Raw genomic sequence first — 25564 nt, forward strand, 5'->3', positions numbered from 1 at the left:
CAATCAGCTAGCTAGCTAGCAGTTACCATCAGTGGCTTGCAGAAAAAAAAAATTACAGATGATATGTTTGTTAAACAGATAAAAAGAATAAGCAGTTTAAAATGGGTGAAAAATCCCAGGATCTATTGTGACCTAGACCAGAGGTCCCTAACCTTTTTGGAACTAGGGACCGGTTTCCTGGAAGCAAACTTTTCCAGGGAGGGGGGGGCGGGGTGTGTGGGGTTCAGGCGGTAATGTGAGCCATAGGGAGCGGCAGATGAAGCTTATAGCTGGCTTGCTTGCGACTCACCTCCTGCTGTGCAGCCCAGTTCCTAAGAGGCTGCGGACTGGTACCCATCCGAGGCCAAGGGGTTGGGGACCCCTGACCTAGACACTCAAAAGCAGACAGTTGACCTTTGATTAAGCCCATTTTCCTGTGGAGTGAGCCATAAGGGGCTCCAAGACACAGTTTGGTTTCAATGTTTCAGTGTTCACAGCCAGAGGACAAACTCAGAATGTCTGCTCCTCTTGCAAAAACTGGACCACGAATGAGAAGTCTTTTTTTGAGTAGCCCTTCACGCACAACATCCCTGCGGATCTGATGGGCTTGACTGCCCAGAAGGATTGGGCTCTTCGTGCTGCTAGCAGAGCCTCATGCTAATCCCAGATCCTTAGCCATGAGTGTTGCTCCAAATCCGCCCTGATAGTAATTAGCCAGGTGAACTCCATCCATCACCCCAGGTACAGGATTGTAAGTGTCACTTGACCAACATCGTCCTAAGCTCGTATTTAGGATTTTAGCCAAGAGTTTTGGGTCAAGCCCTAACCTGAGTCCCAGATTCATAGCTTCAGCAGTTCCAATCCTACTAACAGCTAACAGCAAGTGTTTGCAGATCTTCGAAGCCTGGCCAGTCCCAACAGCTCCACGATGCACCACATGGGAGCCCATGCACCACAGCAGCTCAACCCCTCCCATCCTAAATGTGAGGTTGCCAGACCGAGCCGTTCCCACACCACCAGAAACAGGGGCATCCGAGAAAACTGCTCCCATTTTCTCAACTTCTTTGGCCAATTCTCTCAAAACCATAGGATCAACAGTACTGGAATCTATTAATAGTCTTTCTTCACTGTTTTTTGAATTCCATTTGCTAGAGTATAAGCTTCTAGCGCATTGGTGCACTGTAATAATTCTGTCACCTTTTTTGGCTACATCCCTGCAGAAGACACTACCGGGTTCACTTGCATCTAGAAGCTCTTTGCATGCATCAGGGAACACATCAGCAATAGTGAGTGGCTAGCCATGTTTCAAAAGCTCTTTTGCCATTGGATTCCCCACGTTGCCTACTCCAGTGAATCCAACTGGAGTCTTGGAAGCTACTGACCTAGAACACAGCGCTGCAAGGCTGGCCACCGACGGCTGCTGCAGACGACTCCCTGTACCAGAGGCCGGAGGTGGCTCCATGGAGACGGAAGGAGGCTGACACGTTGCCCGCGCCCCTCCTTCCCACGGTGACCTCCTCGACTCCCGGCTCACCCACTGGCTGCTATAGGGTGCATGGTGCGGAGGGCCGGCTTGGCTGTGGCGATTCTTAATACCTCTTTGTTACTAGGTTACACATACAATTTCACCTAGTGAGCAATTTAACAGAAGGAATTTTTTTCTACGGCATTTTTGTGGCACAGCAGATAGAAGTGAGGTCACTATTTCTTTGAAAAACTGAACTAAAAATTTATAGAAAGTCATGATTCATTCTACAAATATGCTGAGTCAAAGAAATGTGGAAATTGATGCGATGGAGGAAGAGCGCTAGACTTCCCTGATGCTCAACTGGGACCTTTCTTCTGGTGTCAGAACATGGTTGTGTAACTCCTTTAATCCCAGTGGATTTTCCAAAAATTCCAGAATCTTCAGATTTTGGTAGCCCCTGTTTACTGCCTTTGCCCCCCATGCCAAACCCCCACCCCACCCCGCACGCATTTATTTTTTACCAGTTGTCCTCTGGGGTGCTTTTCTTTATATAGCTATTGCAGCAGTTTGTTAGACTACTGACCCCCAGTGCAAATGCCCCTCCCCCCCGTTTTCTCACCCTGTGTAGTTTTGTTCCACCTTGACCTGGGTTTGGTCACATGACTTGCTTTGGCCCAATGGCATATCAAGAGCTGAAGCTTGGAGAGCACTCGTGCTTTAGGGCTCGTCCTCATGGAAACCTGACATGTTAGGAAGCCTGGCTAACCTAGTGGAGAATAGGTCCAGGCCACAGTCAGCACCAATGGCCAGACATGTGAAAGCAACCAGCCCCAGTCCAGCAACCAGATGATGGCAGCCTCAGTAGTCACCTCAGGTGAAAGCAAGATAGATCCACCCAGGGGATCCCAGCCCATTCTGCTGATTCACAAATTGTGAGGAGATAAAGTGCCTGCTGTTTTAAACCACCAAGCTTAGGAGTAGTTCATCACACAGGAAGAGATATAACTATCTTCACTGTTAGATTCTCTTCCCATTTTATACCATGTTTCCCCTCAAACGACTGTTCCTTTTTCCAAGATTCTAGAAAAGAAATAACAACCGATGAGGCTGATAGAGCCTTAACATTTTTAAAAAGCTTTATAAACTTTTAAAATAACTATGTTAATAAAATCAATATTTATTTGATCACAAAATTATTTTCTTCAGTTGCCTTAAGAAGTAATGCAGAATTGTACTAAGTTTATAAATCTGGAGGCTCTAAAAATGTGTTATTCCTTGGATTCAAGTCCTAGTGTACTTTATGTGGGCATTCACGTTTGCAAAATGATTCCAGGAAATTTGCGATTTCATTTTACAACTTTGGCCTAAGGAGTCTTATGATATTTTACCTGAGAAAAATAATATATTAATTCCACTTTCAGCTATTAAACCCATGGCTTCCTGTATTTTCTAAATTCCCTATCAGTAAAGAAGACTACGTATAGCGTACAAGACTGTCATGATTAGGAGGAAGGTAGTACAGAAAGAACCTGTCAAATTAGGCCTTGCCCAGTCATGTCAGTATACTAATGTGGGGAGTCACAGGCAGCTTGAAGCCTGGAAAAAAGACAGATACAATGTAATGATTATCCTAAGGATCTGGATAATGATTCCTATGATTTTGTTTTAAATATTAATGACAGAGGATTCTGGGGAAATGATGGTGGCTACAGAGAAGATTTTTATCCCTGAATATGCCACCCCTCCCCTAAATACTCAAGCCCCCACCCCCACAAGGAAGAAAGAAAAGCATCTAGGATAGCAAGATCAAAAACCCACAGACAACATCTACAACAAGGTGTCCACATTAACTGCAACATACAGCCAGGTAGGAACAAATCAACAAAAGGAAAAAGACCTACATATGTGTATCCCAAGGTGTGTGGGAGGAAGAGGAGGGAAGGACTCTCTCTCTCTTTCAGGAGAGCCAAAGGTTACTATGGTTCACGAACTCACTGAGATTGAAAAACTCACTGAGAACAGCGGCAGAAACCGGGAGTGAACGTTGCAGGCTCCACTTTGCAGCTGAGTGCAAGAACTTTGAAATGTTCTGAGGATGCCAAGTGTTCTGGGGTCTGTGAAACCTTGACACCTATCAAACCAAAGCACCATTCCAGAACAAATCCCCATACTCAACAAGGACAAGAAAGAGGAGCCCTGGGTAAATGGGCAGAGGAGGGCCGAGGAGGAAGATTTTAGAAATTTTAAGGTCATTTTTTAAAATTATGTTGTGAAAATAATAGAAGATAGTGAGCCCTGGAGTTCTGAAGCTAGAAATTATATTCTGATCTATGACTCTCTCCTAAAGTGGAAACTTATTTCATTTAAAAATGAGTGACAGAAGAGTATTCCACTCACATCCTGTAGAAAATCAGTGAGAAAAAAAAAAGAAAAAAGAAGGGTGAAAAGAAAGTTCCAGCAAATCCTGAAAACGTGACAGAAAGACACGTCCACAGAACAAATGAAATTTATTGCCTGATATTGCGGAAAAAGTAAAAGAAATGTTAAAAGGAATAGAAACTGGTTTTAAGAAAAACATAAAAGAAATCAGAAAAATTCAGAAATGAAGTGATTGGAGAATAGCAAGATTTGAAAAGGTGAAAAAATTCAGTAAGTAATTTGTTTTAAAAAAATCATGTCCCGAGAGAAGGTTAAACTAGAAGGAACACAAGTTTGAATAAACACAGTGGATAATGCCTCCTTGGAGAAATAGCTGATTTCAAATCCAGCATAAGAAACAAACAAGATGTTCCTGTTACACCTTGTCATACAAGAGAGCTGGGAAGACTTCAAAGACTACTGTGGTTGTGTGGAAAGGACTCAGGAGCCAACTTGAACAGGATCCATGAACCTAAGAGGGGACAATCTCTGCATCGATATTTATAACCACCTCACTGAAAACAACAACAAAGAAAGAAAATACCTCATTAGTCATCTTCGGAAGCTACTTTGGAGTCAACCTTTCTCTCTCCTGTTTTTTCTTTTTTTGTAAAACTGGTAAATAAAATAAAAGAAACATTTATTCTTCCTTTCCTAATTAAACTGTAACTCAGGGCAACCAAGTAGTTGATGAAATCATCTTCTAGCTAGTAAATGAATAATAATCTAATTAGTAGAATATCACCATTTGGTACCCTTAAGAAATTAATGGATCTAGACATTGATCATTAATGGCTGCAACGTCACAGTAAGACTGACACTTTATAGTTCCTTTTGGAATTCATCAATATTATCTATGAAGTAAACTTGACAAAAAAATCACACCTGAATTATGTCAGTGCTCTAGATCTATCTACCAACTGACAGTAAATACATGGGCCAAAGGAGCATGATAAATATATAAGCATAAAGGGGATGCAATCCACATAATCCAGACAGTTGGGAACCCTACTGGATGAATACTTTGAATTCAATGACAAATACTTGCAAGAAAAATGAGCAAATTGAGTTCTTTTAAACCTATACTTTAAAAGAAATTGTGTTTGGATCAGCAATCAAATAAATAATGGTTATTAAAATGAAAATACATTTATAGGACAATCAAGGAAACATGAACTGACTGGCTATTTGTTGATATTAAGGAATTATTATTATTTGCGGATGTGTGATAATGACATAGTTGAGCTTAAAAAGGGCAGTTCTTGCATTTTAGAAATATGTATACTGACGTTTTCACTGAGAAAAAGAAACCTGGGATTTGCTTTAAAATTGCTGGGGATTATGGTGGTAGTAGATAGAGAGGGGACAGAGAAAATATATTGGCCTGAAATGGACATTTGATGAGAACAATTGAGGAACGTTTCTACTTCTTTCTTTTTACTTCTGTAGATGTTTGAAATTTCCCATACTAAAACATGTTTTATAAATGTAGATGGCTTGCAATTTGCTCTTCTGAGCTCTCAGGAGGCAAAAAGCCATTCTTAAATTAGGAGCTTTCTTCTCTAGCCAAGAATTCTAATGATAATTGTGTCCCAACTGGCCAGTGCACTCAGATTGCTCTGAGATCTGTTGGTGGAAAAAAATAAAGAGGCTCTTTAGTCTTAGAAGAAAACAACAAAGAGTAAAGGCTGCTGCTAGGTCTAGGGCAATAGTGTAGTATAAGACAAAATATTAGTTTCTTCCAAAATCCACTTGTTACTACTGTGTATACTTTTGCAGCAAAATATCTTTTCTACATTGTCAGCATTAAAGTAAGTTTACTATTTAGGTAGCATTTAAATTATCATATACTCAAAGCCTAGAAAGAATCCCCTAGGCTGAAATGACATTAAATCTTATTTTGGCCATTGTAGTGTATTCTCCAGTCCTACCTGCTTTGTCTATAACTGTCCTAAAAAGGTGTGAGGAGATCTGCCAATATTAATGCCAGGATTCAAAATGAGTTCTTTGCAGCTTGCTTCCTTCAGGATCTTCTGCCCTCAGACCCATGTATTTACTTAATGCCTCAGATTATTGTATATGTCACATCTTTCCAACTAGAAGACAAGCTCCTTTAAGGGCAGTGACTAGTCTCATCAACATAGAATTTACTCCAACACCAGTGCTTTCAAAATGTGTGTTGCTTAGTATATGTCTGACCGTAAGAAGTTATAGAGACAATTCTACTCTAACTAAATAATAATGATACTACTACTACTATTTCTACTACTACTGCTAATAAAATGTATGAAATAGAGTATAAATGGGAAAATAAAGATAACAATGGAAATCCCAGACTATAAAATGAATGATCCCAAAGCCACTTGCCAATCCATTGACTGTAAACAGTTACTTGTGAATTGGTCAACATTTAAATGCATAATTGAGAGAAGGGTTAAAACAAATTTTATTACCAAAAAACACAATTTTTATACCTACAATTTTTGAGCTCAACTAACCTGTAGTTTTAACAGAAATAGATGAGATTCCAAGTATTCATTCAGGTTCCTAAATGATCCATTCCCTATCTTTCCTTATGAAACAATCAGTTATAACTCTAATCATTTGTCAAGGATTCACCAATCTCTACTTCCTTTATTTTCCAAGGTTTGGTATCATTACAAAATTAAGTCCTTTGGCGGAATTTAATAGTTTCAAAATCCTTCATCAATATTATTCACGGGGATAAAATCATATGAAAATTTTAAAAACACTGACTATGTGCTGAGAAATGATCCTTCAGTGATTCACTCCAGGTGGAGACTAGCATTCAGGCTGCACCTGAGGTAGAACTTGAATTCCAAAGTGGACCTTTAAACCACAGCTCATCTTCTCTTTTTAAAACCATTAGAAATAAGCCTGTTACCTGACCTTTGAGATTCTGCAAAGAGACCATATTTACATCTTTTGTCTCTTTTAACTTCCCTAGTCCCCTTCTCTACTTTTAGAATAGTGATTCCCAGGTAAGTACAATGAGTTCAAACAGTGTGGTTAAAGGGGTAATTAGTCTGCTCTGCAGCCAAGTTACTCACAGAATAAATAAGTTGGCTTTCACAGTTGTTAGTTTCTTCCTGGGCTTTGTTTAGAGGGGTCTCAGCTCAAGCAAGCAGCCTCTCAGCAGCCTGAAATAACTCTGTGGAAATCTAATGGCATATATGTAAAATATGTCTATGAAACCTTTTATTCAATCTTAGATGCATAATTTTACTACTTCTTTAGGCCTGGAAAAGGATATTCAGCTACAAAAGGACAGAAAAGAAAATGTGTATAATGCCTCATGCCTGCCTCACACCCTAGAACCTTATTTTACCCGTTTCATCAGAAAATGATGTATACTGTAAGAAACATTTTTTAAATTATTTGATCAAATATTTAAGTGCACTAAGTCTCTGTATTTCTTAAAGCAAATATAGTTACCTTTCTGTCCCTTTCTAAAAGAAAGCAAAAGATACAGTTCTTTTTTCTTAAGACTCAGGGTTTATGGATATTAATTATTACACTATATTGACACCCAGACATGTTTATAGGAGGCTTTTGAGACATACAGAGCTATTTATGCCCATACCAAATGGCACTTCTTTTTCCTCTGCCTTCTGCTTGTATTTTTTCTGTTGTGATTATATCCTACTGAGGCTGCTACATGTCTTTGTTTGATTTGAGGTTCTAAAGGTAAGACTGTATAGTCTCCTTTTTACAGAATAATAATGGGTTTTATGACTGTTTGCCTTCAGAAGCCTCCTTTTCCACTCATTCTCATTTCATATCTATGGTGAGGTGTCTAAAACAGATGAGTTAGTTCTGAACTGGTGACATATAAATCAATTATTATTTGATTCATATTCAAAGCAGCTCCTCCTAAAATAGTGGCCTTCCTGTCCGTGGGATGTAGTCTAACCTACTGCCTGGATCTACACCCACCAACATCCATATTTTGTCTACTGTTACCTTGGACACTTGTAGGAACTGAGTGGGTTTCTGTTTCTATAGTGTCCATTGACAGACAAATGAATAAAGAAAATATGGCACATATGTAGAAAGGAATGTTATTCAGCCTTAAAAAATAAGGGAATCTTGCCATTTGCAACAACTTGGATGAACCTTGAGGGCATTATGCTAAGTGAAATACATCAGAGAGAGAAAGACAAACACTGCATAATCTCACTTTTACGTGTAATCTAAAAAAGCTGCTCTCACAGAAACCGAGTAGAATGGTGGCCGTCAAGGGCTGGGGAGTGGAGGAAATGGGGAGTTGTTGGTCAAAGGGTATAACCTTCCAGTTATAAGATGAATAAATCCTGGGAGTCTGATGTACAGCATGGTGACTATAGTTAACAACACTCTATTGCATACTCAAAAGTTTCTGAGACAGTAGATCTTACATGTTCTCATCACACACACACATACACACACACACACACACACACAAAACGTAATTAATTGTGTAAGGCCATGGATGTGTTAACTAACCTTATTGTGGTAATCATTTTGCAATATATACATGTATCAAATTATGATGCTGTACACCTTAAACTTATACAGTGTTATATGTCAATTACATCTCAATAAAACTGGAAAGAAGAAAAAGATTCAAATGGAGAAGGGTGAGGCTGGTAGAAAAAAGCCACTGCCTTGAGCAGTACCGAGGTGGGCGGAAAGCCATGGGGCTCTATTAGCACTGCTGGGGAGGCTCTGTTCCCACGCGTGGGGAGGGGGTAGGACAGCACAGCTGTGATCCTTATTGCAGACCCTAGGCAGCCTCAGGCAACTTTCCAAAGTTAGATGCTGAAAACCAATAAATGAAATTATAAGGAACAATTACATAAATGTCTTTATTCTACTTCTGGTCCTCTTGGCAACTTTTTCCATCTAAAAGCTGCGCCCTGCAGTTCTCAAAGCAGGAACATTAACATGGACCAGAAGTTTCCAAACTTTTCATCATCAACCCCTACACCAAAAGAAAAGTTGAAATTTTATGACCCCTAGTATATGAAGTATCTTGTGTGTTTTTAATATTTATCAAGAGAACATTTAACGGTTAGCTACTATGTGCCAAGAGAAAATAAAAATAAGACACAGACTTTAAATGCAGACTTTGTTCCGGTATTCTTCTTCCTTTTAACTTCAGTATAAGAACTATTGAGCTATTTGCTGTCCCAGTAAGGGGATAAGCAGACGATTACAGAATCCTGTGATCTCTTCCCAAGTTTGCAACTATAGGGTTGGTCCTAGAATTGCTCAATAACTTTGTATTTTGATTTAAGGGGAAACTAAAAGAACTTCCTGTCCCAAAGTAACTCTGCTTTGCGGAGACTGGAGGTGCCGTGAAACTGACTTAAGATACTGTTTATTTGTTTAAACAGTTAAATAAGTAGTTTCTATTTAACAAGTGAGCACAAATTTTCACAACAGTACCTACCCCATGACATAACTCAGACGAAAACTCTGAGGGAAAGGAAAACTAGATGGGCAAAAAGTCCAGGTTCCATCCACTGTACATGGGATATTGATAGGCTTGTAAAACTTACAGAGGTACCTGGGGGTACCCAGGAACCCTGGGTATTTAGTATACAGATCAGCAAAGGATCGTGGAAAATAAGATGACACCAGGTCAGGGGACAAATTAAGCAGGTGAAGCTGGTCCTTTATATTCTTTTCCCTTCTGATACACCACTGCTCGTTCATGTCCAGAATATGTTCTGTATCCTCAGTAGACCTAAAAACACTCACACACAGAGAGAGACACGTGTGTAGCACACAAACATGCACACATACATGCATGTACACATACATGGAGTCCCCAGTCTTCTCAGTTAAAATTCAGCTTGTAGTAACTAAAGAAAACTTATAATGCCCTATATTTCATAGATTTTTAAAATACTTGCATTTAATAGAAAACTTTTAATGTCTGAAAATCCCTTCTGTCGAAGGAAGTTATTTCTGATATTGGAGGTTGACAGTTTCACAGAGAAAACTTCAGGAGCACAGAGACATGCCTGACCCTCTCCCCACGCACCATCTGGGGAGAATTCACCAACACAGAGGCTCAATCCCTCTGCTAAGTCAAAATCAAGTATACCAACATCATTATTTCACAGAGAATACCCTACCTCATGTTAGGCATTCATATGTATTTTATTTGTTGAAGAGAGGAAGAAGATATAAAGGAGGGAATCATCCGAAATTACAGAGTACACCATTTAAGTCAATATAGATATTTAAATTTAAGGTAAAATTAAATGATAATTTGAAATTATATGTGGAGTTTTATTTACTAAAGAATATTTTGCAAAGTTCAACTCCTATTTTAACTTATATTTTCAGAGAAGGTATTTGGTCCAAATGAAGAATACCTTCAATTATTGTTCTTTTATTGCAAGCAAAAAAGGATTTATACTTCTTTTCATAAAATATGGTTGTTTGACAACAGAAGGATAAATATTTTATATTTTTAGAAACAACATTCAGGCTACTGATATTCTTAATTAGTTTTAATAAATCTGAATGCTTCTTATCATCTACTCTTTAGCTTGTACCTGAGGAGTCGAATACCTCCGGGAAGATATGTGCTCCAGACCCGTAAATATGCAGTTCACAGAGCCCACCACCAGAGGGCAATAAAGAAGTCAAATCTTGAAACCATGGAGTGAAAATAGTGGGAGTTTAAATAAAAGCAACATTTCACAGTATGCTTTTCTGACCAACGTTATATCTAATAACTTAATGGATTGTATGTACATGGATTCTGAAAAGTCAGCAGCACACTTCACTGGTCAATTTCTATGATAAGGGGAACGTAATTGGAGTGTAGAAAAACAGTATACTTACATCTTAAAATTCCACCCCTACAGAATCTACTACTCACTATTGAAAAATGGTAAGAAGAAAAGCTTTCTGTGTCTCAGTCACCAGTTAACATTTTCAAGAGTAGAATTTATCTTCCTATGATGCTCAAATACACAGGAAAAATGCATATCTAGGACAATGGATAAACTCTATATGACATGTGAAAATAATTCTTCAAATGGAAAAAGTAAAAGATCTACAAGGAACAGTTTTATATGCATTAGTGTGGATATATACATAAAGAGGCTCTAAGAAACATAAAAATCACTTCCAGGAAGTAATTTTAGGTAGAAGAGAATTAACATGGATGAGGAAGAAAAGAGAGCTGGTTTTAAGATAGTTTCATTTACTTGTTTTTTTGTGTGTGTTTATTTATTTGTTTTATTTATTTGGTCTTTGGAATATAAGGAAACACTGGCTTTCACATCCGTATCCCAGTGGAACAAAGGGACTGAGGTCTATACTGGAGCCCAGCCATTGTTTGACTATCTTGTAATAATACTGGTGAAATACAGCCAAATCATTTGAACTACAAGCATCGTCTCTGACAATAATCTTAAGACATCAACATTATAAATTAAAGAAAGGAGAGAATACTGTTTTCTTTACAGAGAAAATACAGATTCTGGATCAAATCAATAATGTTAGCAAACCTCATGGGTATAAAATATTCTGCTGCCTATCATTTAGATCATGCCTCTAGAAGAGGGAAACTGGGTGATAATTTCCCCAGATTTTATATTTAATTCAAATATTTTAGGTAAGAGGCATCTCTAGTAAAACAATGTATCATTGATTTTTTCCAATAGGATAGCTCACAGGAGTTCCTCTTTCCTTCTCAAATACATATGGGGAAATGGAGGTGGGTGTGGGTTAGAGGAACTATCTAAATAGAGCATAGTAATCAACAGTTTGTTTTTTAAAAATAGAAATTTCTATTTAAATTGTTTCCAGAGACAGGAACACACAGAGACAATTCCATGTGACAACAGTGGAAGAGACCAGAGTGATGCAGCTGCAAATCAAAAAACGCCAACACCAGTGATTGATGGCCACCACCAGAATCTGGTTAAGACAAAGAAGGATCCTCCCCTTGAGGCGTCAGAAAGAACATGGCCCTCTCAACACTCTGAGTTTGATCTTCTGGCCTCTAGAGCTGTGATAAAATACATTTCTGTTCTTTTAAGTTAACAAGTTTGTGGTATCTTGTTATGTATGGTAGCCCTAGAGATAACAGTATTTGATTCCTGAGATGGCAACTGTATTCTGACTATGTAATGACTATTCCAAGATGATCGACAGACACAAAGATAAAGAAAGGCAAAACTGAGACTAAGCCCAGTTCTTTTTATTCCCAGAATAATAAACGATTTTTTAATTAATTTAGATCTCTTTGTCTAACCCCTCTGCTTTTCAAAAGACTATGTGTGACCAATCAAGTATTAATATGTTATACTTTCATTTTAATTCATCTCAAATTATTTCTAATTCCCCTTATGAGTTCTTACTTGACCCATGAATTATTTAGGAATATATTGTTTAATTTCCATTTGTGATTTTCAACAAATTTCTTTCTGTTAACGATTCCTTATTGCATTCTGTTGTCATCTGAGAGCACACTTTGTATTGTTTATATCCTTTAAAATGTACTGAAATTTGTTTTATGGCCTAGCATATAGTATATCCATGTGCATTTGAAAAGAATGTATATTCTGATGCTGTTGGGTGGGATGTTTTATAGATGGCTGTTAGGTCTAGTTGACTGATAATGTTGTGCAAGTTTTTTTATTTTCTTGTTGATTTTCTGTCTGTTCTGCTATTGAAAGAAAGGTATTAAAGTATCCAACTATTATTGTAGAACTGTCTGTTTCTCTTTTCCATTGTGTCGATTTTGCTTCATTGTATTTTGAAGTTCTGTTGTTAGGCGCATATAAGTTTATAATTATTATACATTCTAGATGGTATAATCATTTTATGAGTTTAAAATATCTTTGTCTCTAGTAAAAATTTTCGTCTTAAAATATATTTTTTTCTGATATTTTCTTAGCCACTCCAGTTTTGTTGTTGTTGTCTTGGTTTGTTTTGTTGTTACTGTTATGGTATATCTATTCCAACCCTTTTACACTTCACCTATATATTTTCTTGACTCTAAAGTGGGTCACCTTCTTGTTGATGTTACATACATATGTAACTGTATATTACATTCAAAAATTACATATATAATAACAAATTATGGCATACTTTGAACTGGACCTTTTTTTTTTTCGGTACGCGGGCCTCTCACTGTTGTGGCCTCTCCCGTTGCGGAGCACAGGCTCCAGACGCGCAGGCTCAGCGGCCATGGCTCACGGGCCTAGCTGCTCCGTGGCATGTGGGATCTTCCCAAACCGGGGCACGAACCTGTGTCCTCTGCATCGGCAGGCGGACTCTCAGCCACTGCACCACCAGGGAAGCCCTGAACTTCACCTTTAAATGAGTATCATTTAGACAGTAGAGCTTCCCTACCAAATGCAAATAACTCACTTGAACTCTCTTTTTTGTAAAAGACAGACCAATTCTTCCAAGGGGAATTCTTGAACTCATTAGATACGTGATATTCATTATAATTAGTTGCATTGAACACCACAGAAACGACTTGGTCAAAGGCTATTTTACTCTTTTCTTCCTCACTGGATGATTAGCTAGGTTCATTTTTAAATGGAAGATATACTCTAGATATTTAAATGTAGGGGATCTCTTCCTTTCAAATCTCAGAAAGAAAGGTGTGCTTCAGCTTCCCTGCAGAAAGCTCTAGTATCTTGCCCCCCTTTTGGAAGAGGAACGAATTCTTCTTTCTCTATTCTTCTGTCTTCTTCCCTTCATCAGCAATGAGCCTCTTTATCATTTTTGTCAGCCCAAATACTAATTTTTCTCTTTCCAGGCCATTCAAAAATGGTACACTAAAAAGTAAACGGAAAGAGCTTTATTTATAAAAATAAAACAGCTATGGCATTAGTTCTTAAAGAGTATAAAACTTTGATCCCTCATTCCAACAAAAAGTCTTGTTAGCATTTAGGGTTCAATGAGAGGCAATACACAAAAATGTTTTGGTGACTCATTTGACATCTTTACTCATAGGTTTGAATTCATAATGGTGAATATCAGACATATTTGTGTTAGGCAATTAAAATTAAATTATATCTAGACGTATTTTAAATTACCACATTAACATTAGCAAGTAATCTTAGAACTCATCTTGAAAGTAAAAGGTACTTTTATACTTTATAATGAAAAAATCAATAAAATGTGCCTTTATGCAGAGAAAATGTAATTATAATACCAATTAATGTTAAATGGTCACTTTTTTATTGAAGTATAGTTGACATACAATATTATGTTAGTTTCAAGTGTTCAACATAGTGATCCAACATCTAAATACATTTGAATTGGTCACCATGATAAGTCTAGTAACCATATATCACCATACAAAATTATTACAGTATTATTGACCATATTCCTTATGCGGTAGATTGCATCCCCAAGACATTTATTTTATAACTGGAAATTTGTACCACTTAATCCCCTTCACCTATTTCTCTCAGTCCCCTATCCCCCTTCCCCTCTAGTAATCACCAGTTTGCTCTCTGTATCTACAAGTTTGTTTCTCTTTGGTTTTCTTTGTTTTATTTTTTAGATTTCACATATAAGTGAAATCATACAGTATTTGTTCTTATCTGTCTGACTTATTTCACTTAGCACACCTAGTACTCTAGGTCAATCCATGTTGTTGCAAGTGAAGATATTTCATTCTTTTTTAGGACTAAGTAATATTTCATTATATATATGTGTATATATACACCACATCTTCTTTATCCATTCATCTATTTATGGACACTAGTTTCTTCCATATCTTGGCTATTATAAGTAATGCTCAAATGAACAGAGGGGTGCATACATCCTTTCTTATTAGTGTTTTTGTTTTCTTTGGATAGATACTCAGAAGTTGAATTGTTGGATCATATGGTAATTCTATTTTTAACATTTGGGGGAACCTCTGTACTGTTTTCCATAGTGGCTGCACCAATTTACATTCCCACGAACAGTGCACAAGGGTTCCCTTTTTCATCAAGGCCATTCTGACAGGTGTAAGGTGATATCTCACTGTGGTTTTGATTTGCATTTCCCAGATGATTAGTGATATTGAGCATCTTTTCATGTGTCTTTTGGTCATTTGTATGTATTCCCAAAGCAATGTAACCCCTATCAAAATACCAATGGCATTTTTCACAGAATTAGAACAAATAATCCTAAAATTTGTATAGAATCATCCAAACAAACAAACAAACAACCTCCAATAACCAAAGCTATATTGAGAAAGGAAAACAAAGCTGGTGGTATGACATGCACTGATCTCAGACTATACTACAAAGCTATAGTAATCAAAACGTTATGGTATTAGCATAACAACAGACACATAGGTCAGTGGAATAGAATAGGGAGCCCAGAAATGAACCCACAGTTATGTGATCAATTAATCTACAACAAAGGAGGCAAGTACATACAATGAAATAAAGACAATAAATGGTGTTAGGAAAATTGGACAACTACTTGTAAAAGAGTGAAACTGAATTATTTCCTTATACCATACATAAAAATAAATTTAAAATGGATTAAAGACTCACATTTAAGACCTGAAACCATAAAACCCCTAGGAAAAATATATTGACATCGATCTTAGCAATATTTTTGGGGGGTCTATCTCCTCAGGCATAGCCAACAGAAGTAAAATTAAACAAGTGTCATTATATCAAACTGAAAAGCTTTTGCAGAGAGGAGAAAACCATCACAAAATGAAAAAGTAACTTACTGAATGGAAGATTTTTTCAAATGATATATCTGATAAGGAGTTAATATCCAAATTATCTAAAGAAATCATACAATTTAATATCAAAAACCCCCAGATATTCCAATTTAAAAATGGGCAGAGAACCTGAACTGGTTACTTTTTAAAGTGTTTGATGCAGTACTTAGATGCATTCTTTTTTCATTAGCCTTGAATATCAATACTCTTAACATCTCTGTTTATAAATGAAGAAATTAAGGAATGGAGAGATAAATGACTTGTCTAAGGTACAAAGCTTATTACAAAAAAGATTATACTAAACCAGACCTCTGATTCAGATTCCTATACTTTAATCATTATGGCTTACTGCAGAAGAATAGAGACAGAATTTGACATTGAAAGCTGAGATTCCAGTTTTTAATGAGACTTCTTCACCATGCCTTTATGTCTAAGGGAAAAAATTCTGGTCTGTACTGCCATTAATGGTAATACTGCTTTAGAGAATTGTTCTGGAGGGAAAGGATACTATTCAAATTTATTTTTAAAGTTTTTTTTTGGTTTGACTTTGTTTCTTAATTTTCTCATGCTAGGATGGGAGGGCAAACAAAACCTAAACTAACAATACCAACTATACGTGTGTGTGTGAGTGTGCCTGTACTTGTAAGTATGAAAATACAACTTACAAGAAAAGGCAAGGCCAGAATCTATAAGGCTAAGGATTTTGACTTTATCTTAGATGAAAGAGAAAGCAATTAAATGAAAAGATAGTTGTGTAGATACAAGGCTGTTCAAGTAGAGCAAAGGAGAAATGGTAGTGGCTAAGATGGTGGCAATGAAGATGAAGAGAAACATTACATATGTGATGAGAGAGAGAGAGATGAGATTCCAGAGGACCTAATGATGCAGTCTATGCAGAAAGTGAAGAAAAGGAAGGAATTGAGGACCATTCCCAGGTTTTTGCATTGAGTTACTTTTTTTTTTTTTTTTTTGCTATATGCGGGCCTCTCACTGTTGTGGCCTCTCCCGCTGCAGAGCACAGGCTCCGGATGCGCAGGCCCAGCGGCCATGGCTCACAGGCCCAACCGCTCCGTGGCATGTGGGATCTTCCTGGACCGGGGCACGAACCCGTGTCCCCTGCATCAGCAGGCGGACTCTCAACCACTGCGCCACCAGGGAAGCCCTGAGTTACTTTTTGTGTGAGTCATGGCACCATTCACTGAGGAAGAACAGATTTGCAGGATGGGACAGTTTGGAAGAAGGAATAATTGAAGTTTCATTTTAGACATCTTAGCTGTAGAGATGTCAAGCAGTGTTCCTCATATTTCTCCAATGAAAAGAATCACCTGGGGATCTTAGTGCACATATGGATTATCACCTTTTCTGCTTGAACTTCTGGTTTGGTAGTCTGAGTTGAACACAAAGTACTGGATTTTCTCACACTGCAGAAGAAAAAAAAACACACTGAAGGAGGTGGGAAAGAGCTAACCTAAGTAACTTTGGAAAATAGTATTTTAATATACTGTAATTAACCATGCACAATATATACTGAAAAGCTAAAGACAAAAAGAAATGTACACAAATATTGAACTTGTTAGTAAATTTATTTTTCACACGTGTACAGGTTAATGATTTTTAAATATTTTATGTGTATTCCAGAATTGAGCAAATGAATAAATAGACTGCAAATAATGAGAATCAGGTTTCTAATTGTTAAAGAAAAGAGCTACAAACAAGGAAAGGGTAAGGGAGGCTAGAATAAACCCTGTGGTGTTGGATTGGAATCAAGGTATCAATGTGAATTCATATATCAATTTGAAGTTATATATATATATATGTAGATAGACACATGATAGATAATGTGTGTATATACACACACACCCAGATAGATAATATGAAAATAGAGATACTTGTATATTTTTATGTATTCGTATATATATTTTTAGCTCTCTCTGCTGAAAACACAATGAGGTAGCTTGGATAGCGATAAATCCACCTCATACCAAGATTCTGGTTTCTGAATACCATTATTAATGCAAGAAACAAGAACTCCATGGAGAAATGACTGATTCAAGGCTGAGACAGAGGAAAGTACAAGATGGGTCTGGAGCATTTTATGGTGTCAGAAAGTAAGATATTACTCCAAAAATTGTATGGCCATGTAGGAAAAATATAGGAGACAGCTGGAAGGAGTACCAGTGACCAAATATGGAACACTTAGAGAAACAAAACTATTAATGATAGTAATAAATTTTAACCCGTAGAATAAAATAAATATCCACAAGTTCACACTGATGTATGTATATATATAAACAAATAACCACATAAATACATAAATGAAGAAGAACAGCTCTTTCTTATACTCAAATTATAGTTAATAAATGTAGAGGGAATGATGGGAATAGAAAATGAACAATCATCAAACACCACAGTAATGGGTGGAGTCAAAAATTGACGGATGCTAAAATTAGTATGGGAAAATTAAACAAGAAGCAGAATATTTGAACAATCTCAAATAATTACAAAGGGAAAAATAATGATTTTGCAGCTATCATTATAACTAAGTCATCAACGTTAGCATCCCCAGTAGTGAGACATACAGATTTGTTTGCACCTCTAATATGTACTGAAAATGGCATATCTCTCCTGAAGTGTTCCTGTCAAGAAATACATATCCTCAGTCTAACCATGAGAAAATATCAAACAAACCCTATTTGAGAAAAATTCTACAAAATGACTGGCTAGGATTTTCCATTAGTTCAAGGTCATAACAGACAAAAAAAGACTGAGGAACTATCCTAGATTAGAGAAGAATGGGGAGATATGACAAGCAAATGCAATAAGGGATCCTAGATTTGAATCTGGACCACAAGACAATAGGCAATATCTGAATACGAGTCTATAAATCGTTAGTAGCATTGTGACAATGTAAACTTCCTGCTTTCAATAATTATACTCTAGTAATAGAAAATGTTAACATTTGGGGAAGCTGAGTAAAGGGTATATGGGAACTCATACTGCTATGTTTGAAGTTTTTTGATAAATAAGATTTGATAACACAGTTTTATAAAACCTTAGTTTGGACATTTCTGAACATTTTTTGTTTCCTTATGGAAGAAAGCTGCTTGTTTAGGGTTAATACTAATTCAGTGGGGCTAAGATTTACACAGGACCAACCCTAACAATAATAGTGTGTGGCACAGGAAACAACTTTGAATGGCCATTTCAAGGAACAATATACTTAAGTGTATACAATGAGTAAAATGGATGAACTACACAAATTAATGAGTTGAAAAACCATAGAATCATAGAATTTTCTCACTGTAAAGGCTCTTACTTTCATAACTTTTCAGAACTTTTCCGTTCCTATGGGTAAATACCAAAGAGCAGGATTACTAGATCACTGTATGGTAAAAGTTCGTTTATTTTGTAAGAAACTGCCAAGTATCCCACTAGCCACAAATGAGAATTCCAATTGTTCTGCATCATCACCAACTTCGGTATTTCAGTTTTGGGATTTTAGCCATTTAAATAGGTGTGTAGTGGTATCTCATTATTGTTCTAATTCAAAATTCACTGATGATATGGAATGTGTAGCATCTTTTCATATGCTTATTTGCCATGTGTCTATTTTCTTTGTTTAACCATAGTAGTTTTGTTGGTTTTTTTTTAACCAAGGCCTGATAACTCTTGTCCTGCTGTGTCTATTTATGTTGTCGTTTTTCTTTCTTTCTTCTTTTTTTGAACTTTTGATCATTTAGTCTTTTTCCTGGTTATGTCCAATTATTTTTTATACTAAAATTGGGCTTAACTTATTTTAGGAAACTATAAAGATACCTCCACATTCTGGATGTTGTTATCTTTCTCTTGAAAAGATTTACTTTGGCCCATGGCAGACAGTTACTATAGGGACTGGTAACCTTAGTCCATTCTCAGTTTGAGCTCATTCAAAGCCATTTTTCAGTCTGTGTGAAGGTTGGTCTATTTCTGTCTTGTCCTTCCCTACGGGTGTTGCCCTTTGGGATTACCATGTGAAAGTTTGGATTCTCCCTATTCCCAACTACCCTTGTATTTGTTACGCTTTAAATGTAATGGTTCCCACAGCCCTGTGAGACTAAAGATACACTTAGCTTGTCATTCCATTAGTTGTTGCCTTTAGCTTGAGCTGTTGCCCTTTGGCTTCTGTGGTTAGAGTCTTTTGAACTCCTTGGCTTTTCAGTTCCTAGGCTGTAAGATTTGAATCAGCAAATGTCCAAAGGAGAAAAGCTGCACCAAATGTTAAGCTTGCATTTGTGTTTCCCTTCTCTCCACAACTTGGCCCACATGTCTTGGTGTCTCTCTAACATTCAGATGCCAGTGAACAGATGTTTTCTTACTTTGTCCAGCTTTTCTAAAATTTCTGTAGACTTCACCTGATCTTATGTTATTATTGAACTATCATCTCAATTACCCCTAGGAAGAAAATTTACAATTTTATATTTTTTATTTTCTATATTACCTCAGTTTCTGTAGAGACCTTTTTTACCTCACTGTTCGGTCTAGTTCCTGTGTTAGCAGTAAGATGGAGATAAGGTGGAGGCTAAGAATACTGGGGGGAAATCACTGATTAATGATATGTCTCATTCTTTTTTGTTTTTCCTCTCCTTATTTATTACTCTGGCAGCCTACACCTGCCTTTCTTCATTTGACCCAGCTGCCCAAATAAGAAACCCACTCTGGTAAAGACCTGACTTTACTCTCATAAATGTCTGCATGTTAGGATTAGCTAGATGATGAACACCATGCCAGAGTTCTTTGTGTGAGACTTTTGCAGACTTTTGTTAGCCCTTTAGTTTGCCTCTTGCCAACGCTGCTCAGATTGTTGAGGTTTTCTAAGATTCTGTAGGTCAAACCTCTCTACCTGCATACCAGATGAGCCCTTCTCTCTTTCCTGACCTCACTTGTGGGAGGTTAGCCCTCGGTTCTTCTTTTTCCCCATCCAATCATAATTGTTCATGAATTCCAAAAGGCCCTCAAAGTATCTGTCGTCCCTTTCTCTCTTCTCTTTTCTATCAACACTGGTAAATATTAACCATATATTTGCATACCTCTTTCTTACTTACAGTGGAATATTGGAAGGCTCGATCATTAAGTGTGAGTCCCACCAAACTAGGACTCATACAACACTCTCCTCCAGACCAAAACTTTTCATATCCACTGGGTTTTTCTTATACTATCTTATGTGGAGCTAAATTTGTAATGATTTAGTTAATTCCTGAGTTATGTGACAATAAGAAATCAGTCAAATTAGCACTACAGAAGTGCAGCTTAGACCTAGGGACCAGAAACAAGGACCACAAAAACCTGTTAACCAATGAGTTTCACTTGTACTTCATGTTTAACAACTGCTGAGGGTGAATGGGAAGTGAGGGAAAAAGAGTTTAACTTCATATCACAGAAACTTGCGCTAAAATGAAGAGGAAAATGACCCAGTTCCTGGTTCAAGTCACTGTAATCTGCTTCAATAAATAATAACAGCACACAAGGAAAACAAACACTATATGATAGGAACAATGGATAATTAAATACCAGATCAGGGAGGACAGATTACACTTGCTATGGGATTTCATTAAAGAAGGATTCCAAAAAGTACTGGCTTCTTCTGAGAAGACTTCTCAGAACAGGTAGCATTTAAACTGAGTCTTGAACAAGTATATAGAGGGTAGGGAACAGGCCTTCCGGGCAGGGAACAGGCACAGTGTCAGGAATGGCACAAAGGGCTTATGGAATAGGGGACAAAACTGGCTGAACACAGGAGTGCTACGTGTTGGGGAATATGGAGGAAGGCTGGCTGAGGTTGGTTAAATGAAACATAATTAGACGGAAAAGAAAGTAGGTGGAAAGACACATGGAAGACTGTGGAAAGCCCCTGAAGATGGAGGTCAACATAATAATATGAAGAACTCAGTGGTACTTTGACACTGTATGAATGTCTAGGTTTAAAAAATAAGGAAAACACAATAAAACAATAAACTACTGATATAATGATATGTACCCAGAGGCCAGATACCAAAGAATACACACTGTGTCTTTCCATGTATGTCATATATGGTGATAGAGGTCAGCTTAGGTGTTGCCCTGGGAGAGTATGGAACACAAAGAAGTAACAGAGAACCGTGTAGGGTGTTAGAAATATTTTATAATATCTTGATCTGGTGTTGCATACATGGGTGCATAGAGATGTAAAAATTCAGTTATTAGCAATGAAGTTAAGCTACTAGATTTTTTTTAATGTATGCGTACATTAAAAAAAAATCTAGTAGGTTAATTAGGCTGTCAGTTGTGGGAAGTAAATTTTGGTCAAGGAATAGCCAAGGTAGTAATGCAGTAATAAGTTATAAATGTACTCACTGTGCTCTAGAATGTCACAATTGGAATACAAGAAATATGTGTAAGAAAAAAGACAAATATTCAACATTGATGGTTGGATGAGCTGAATAAGTTAGATCACTCTACTTTCAATTTAAGAACTTGGCCAGTGTTTGGATACCTCTGAACAAAGAAAAAAAAGAAATACAATTTTTATTATGCATATGCTATGTATCAATCCCTGACGTATATTTTGACACATATAAACATGGGAAATATTACACCTTGTAACTGAGACAATGAAGATGAGTGAGGTAGCTGGTTTTGACACTAGAGGCGGAGAAAACCATCAGCTCATAATCGTAAGAAGTCTGAAGCCGGAGGAAAAGAATCAAGAGAAAATAGTGGTAAGTGCCAGGAGCGTCTGGAAACTACAGCAGAGATGAAGACTCCAGGACTGTTGAGCTTTCTAAGAGTCCCAATAACTCAGGTAAAAACAGAGGGCTTAAAACTGAATCCTGGGGATATATGTATGCATATAGCTGATTCACTTTGTTATACAGCAGAAACTAACACAACACTGTAAAGCAATTAAACTCCAATAAAGATGTAAAAAAAAACCTGACTCCTGCAAAGTAACAATTGTTACGACAAACAGTAAAGAATTATAAGAAAAATAATCACATGCCTGTCCCAATAGAGAAATATCCTAAGCTCCATCTCACCATTTCTCCGATTGGCCTTTCACAAAATACAGTCCCATCAGCTGAATATAGGTTTGTCAAGTAACTGTGAGTAAGACTGAATTAAACAAAAATAAATCAATTCCTTCCTCCAAAACTTTTCAGAGTATGTAATGTAACAAAGTGAAACTTGAATTTCATGTCGGGATGTAGAGTACAGCTCTTCCCAAATGCTTCTGTCTTGTAACTACATTAACATCATCTAAAACCAGTGTTCTGCAGGACAGAGATTGTGAAACGCTGCTCTCATCATGTAAGATATCAAGTATTTCTGAAAGTCCATTCTTCCTTCTGCCCTTTCTCGTGTTGTCCCTGTCACCTGGAATGTCTGTCCTAAGCTCCATCTGCCAAAACCCTACCCATTTTTAGGATCCAAGAGATAATAAAAGGCTTACATTACTGAAAGGCAGAGAAAGAAATCCCTTCCTAGGGATCTACATTTCCTTACTAGGGAAAAGAAAAATTGTAAAGTATACCACAGTGACCTTAAGTCTATGAATGTAACTATGTTGTGTTACTTTGAGTTCTGTAAAAGTCAATGTGCTACAATATACATGGATATGAATGTTTGATCTCTTACAAGTAGAACTTGCTGATAACTTTCATCATGAGCAAGGTTAATGATTAAGGGAGCCATTGTATTCGGCTCAGCCCTTATAACTAGGGAATATTAAAATTGGAAAGGTCACTAGATATTAGCAAATCTATCCACCTCATATTCTAAGTAAGGAAACTGAGACCTTCATAGATTGGATATTTATATTAACAAAGGAAAAGGATATAAGATTGGCAGAACTACCTTTTAGATTAAGAATTTTGAGATTTTTATAGACTACTAGGACATAATGTCCACTGATATTGAGACAATGTGTTTCTTAGTCATCATTTCCTATTGCACTGACCAAGCGAGGTGGCAGTCAGTAGTTGTACAAAGGGAAAACGAAAACTTGAGAAACTCCCAATTTATACACACAGGGAAATTTATCATTCATGTTACTTAAGCTAACTGGATGCAGTTTATCAGCTACATTGAGGAATGGTGAAGTGAAGTGTCTATACAATTAACATGTTAGTTTGAGTCATGACCCCCCTGTTGTTCAAGTGAGTTAACGGTTAGCACTCAACTAGGCACTTAAGAGTCCATTATAAATCTGGACTAAACGTTTATTTGTGGCGTTTTTATTCTTCTTTGGTGCCCTTAGGCAGAATTAGCCCTCTTATGTTTTGATAAATTCAAGTATTAAACAGGGCTAAGGTTTCACAAGTTCTTTGGCCTAAACATGGGGGTAAGGGAGACCAATGAGCTGAAGTACTTCTAGATTTAAGAATGGTCAGATTGAGGAAGAAGAGTCTTATGCCAGAGGTGAAAGAAGACTGATTATAATTACCTATTTTTAAAAATTCCAACACTTTTCAATGTTCTAAAGTGACCAAGAAGTACATGGGTATGCTAGGAAGTAACGGAGTCAAGCAAGAATATTCTGTAAGAGTTTGTGGATGGCAAAGAAGAGGAAAGGAAGATAGAGACAATCCTAGAAAAGGTTTTGGTTGGCCATAATAATGAAGTCAGAAGGAGAAGAAGAAGAAGAAGAAGAATGACACATGCAATGGGAAAGAGAAAGCAAGAATAGAGAAGCAAAAGGGAGAGTAGAAAAATGAGACAAATTTGGAGAAAGAAATGAGGAAGAAAACTGGGTGAAAGAAGGAAGCATTGATGGTAGACCACTTGACACTCAAACATTAACACGATGCACATTTAAGATGTGCCATCAATGGCCATGGTCATTACCCTCAAATAGTTTACAGTATGTGTTTCAGAGACATTTATAAATTGAAAATGCCATTAAAATAAGTGCCAGGGTATAAGTATTCATGGAATTGTATGGGAGAATAAAAAGTGCCCCATCAAAGAGCCTTCTGAAACATCAGAATAAAAGGAAAAACCTAAAAAGCATAAGACTCTTCCTATTTTCATTTCCAATGATACATCCCAATCTTGATGATCAATCAGCGATTTAAATATCAACTATAAACCCAGTATTTTATGAGCTGCTATGCAGTACACTATACTAGAGCAATAGAACAGAGAGGACCTCAAACCCTCTGTTCCCTCAAATTGAAAGGCACGCTTCCTGACCTATCCAGACCACTACTGGACACAGGGAACACACACTAATGTTTCAGGACCCCAACCAGCAGTCACCTGCTTTGTGATTACTTCCATGACACACCCCCACTAACACCACTGACTTTCCTGCTCCTACGGGACATGACACATATTTCCTATTTTAACACATACCACAGTGCATTATGATTGCAGGTAGATGTTCTAACAACTTAAAAGAGAACGATGACTTTTTTCTCTTTACATCTTGTTATTTCCCTACTCATAATATTTCTTGAAGAGAAACCATAAAAATATAAACAAACACAAAAAACAGATAATATACAAAACGTGTGCTTTGCACCTTAACACAAACTTAAGTAAAATTAGTTCTGACAGTATCCGGCATGACAAACTTCCATGGTACAAATGAGAATGGACCAAGGTTTGAGCAGGTACAGGAGACAATCCAGGCATGAACACCACCAAGGAAAGGTAGACAGGAAGTAACATGGTGTCTAGGAAATCACGAGACCAGTCTGATGGGAAGAGACTTAAACAAGACTAAAATTCACTTTCTAAACCTCCATCTCCAATTGGACAATTCACAAGACACAGGTGCACCAAAGGGGCCAAATATTCAATCCCTTTAAAGGGGAGGAACAGTTTAAAATTTTATAAATTTAGTTTGCCCAAAAGCAACTGTCAAATGTTGGCAGGACACAATGAAGGCTTACCTTTGTTAACATAGTTAAATCTCTCTCTCTCACAACTAGACCACTTGGCTCCACGTTCCTTAGCGC

The 25564-nt window shown here is 37.2% G+C and overlaps 1 pseudogene; it reads right to left on the reverse strand.

Annotated features, from left to right (window-relative positions):
* Window positions 1-489: 489 nt before the first annotated feature.
* LOC132491661 (3-hydroxyisobutyrate dehydrogenase, mitochondrial-like) overlaps window positions 490-25564 on the reverse strand; it is a 30563-nt pseudogene continuing 5488 nt past the window's right edge.

The sequence above is a fragment of the Mesoplodon densirostris genome, chromosome 6, assembly GCF_025265405.1.
Source record: "Mesoplodon densirostris isolate mMesDen1 chromosome 6, mMesDen1 primary haplotype, whole genome shotgun sequence".
In the NCBI taxonomy this organism is placed as follows: Eukaryota; Metazoa; Chordata; class Mammalia; order Artiodactyla; family Ziphiidae; genus Mesoplodon; species Mesoplodon densirostris.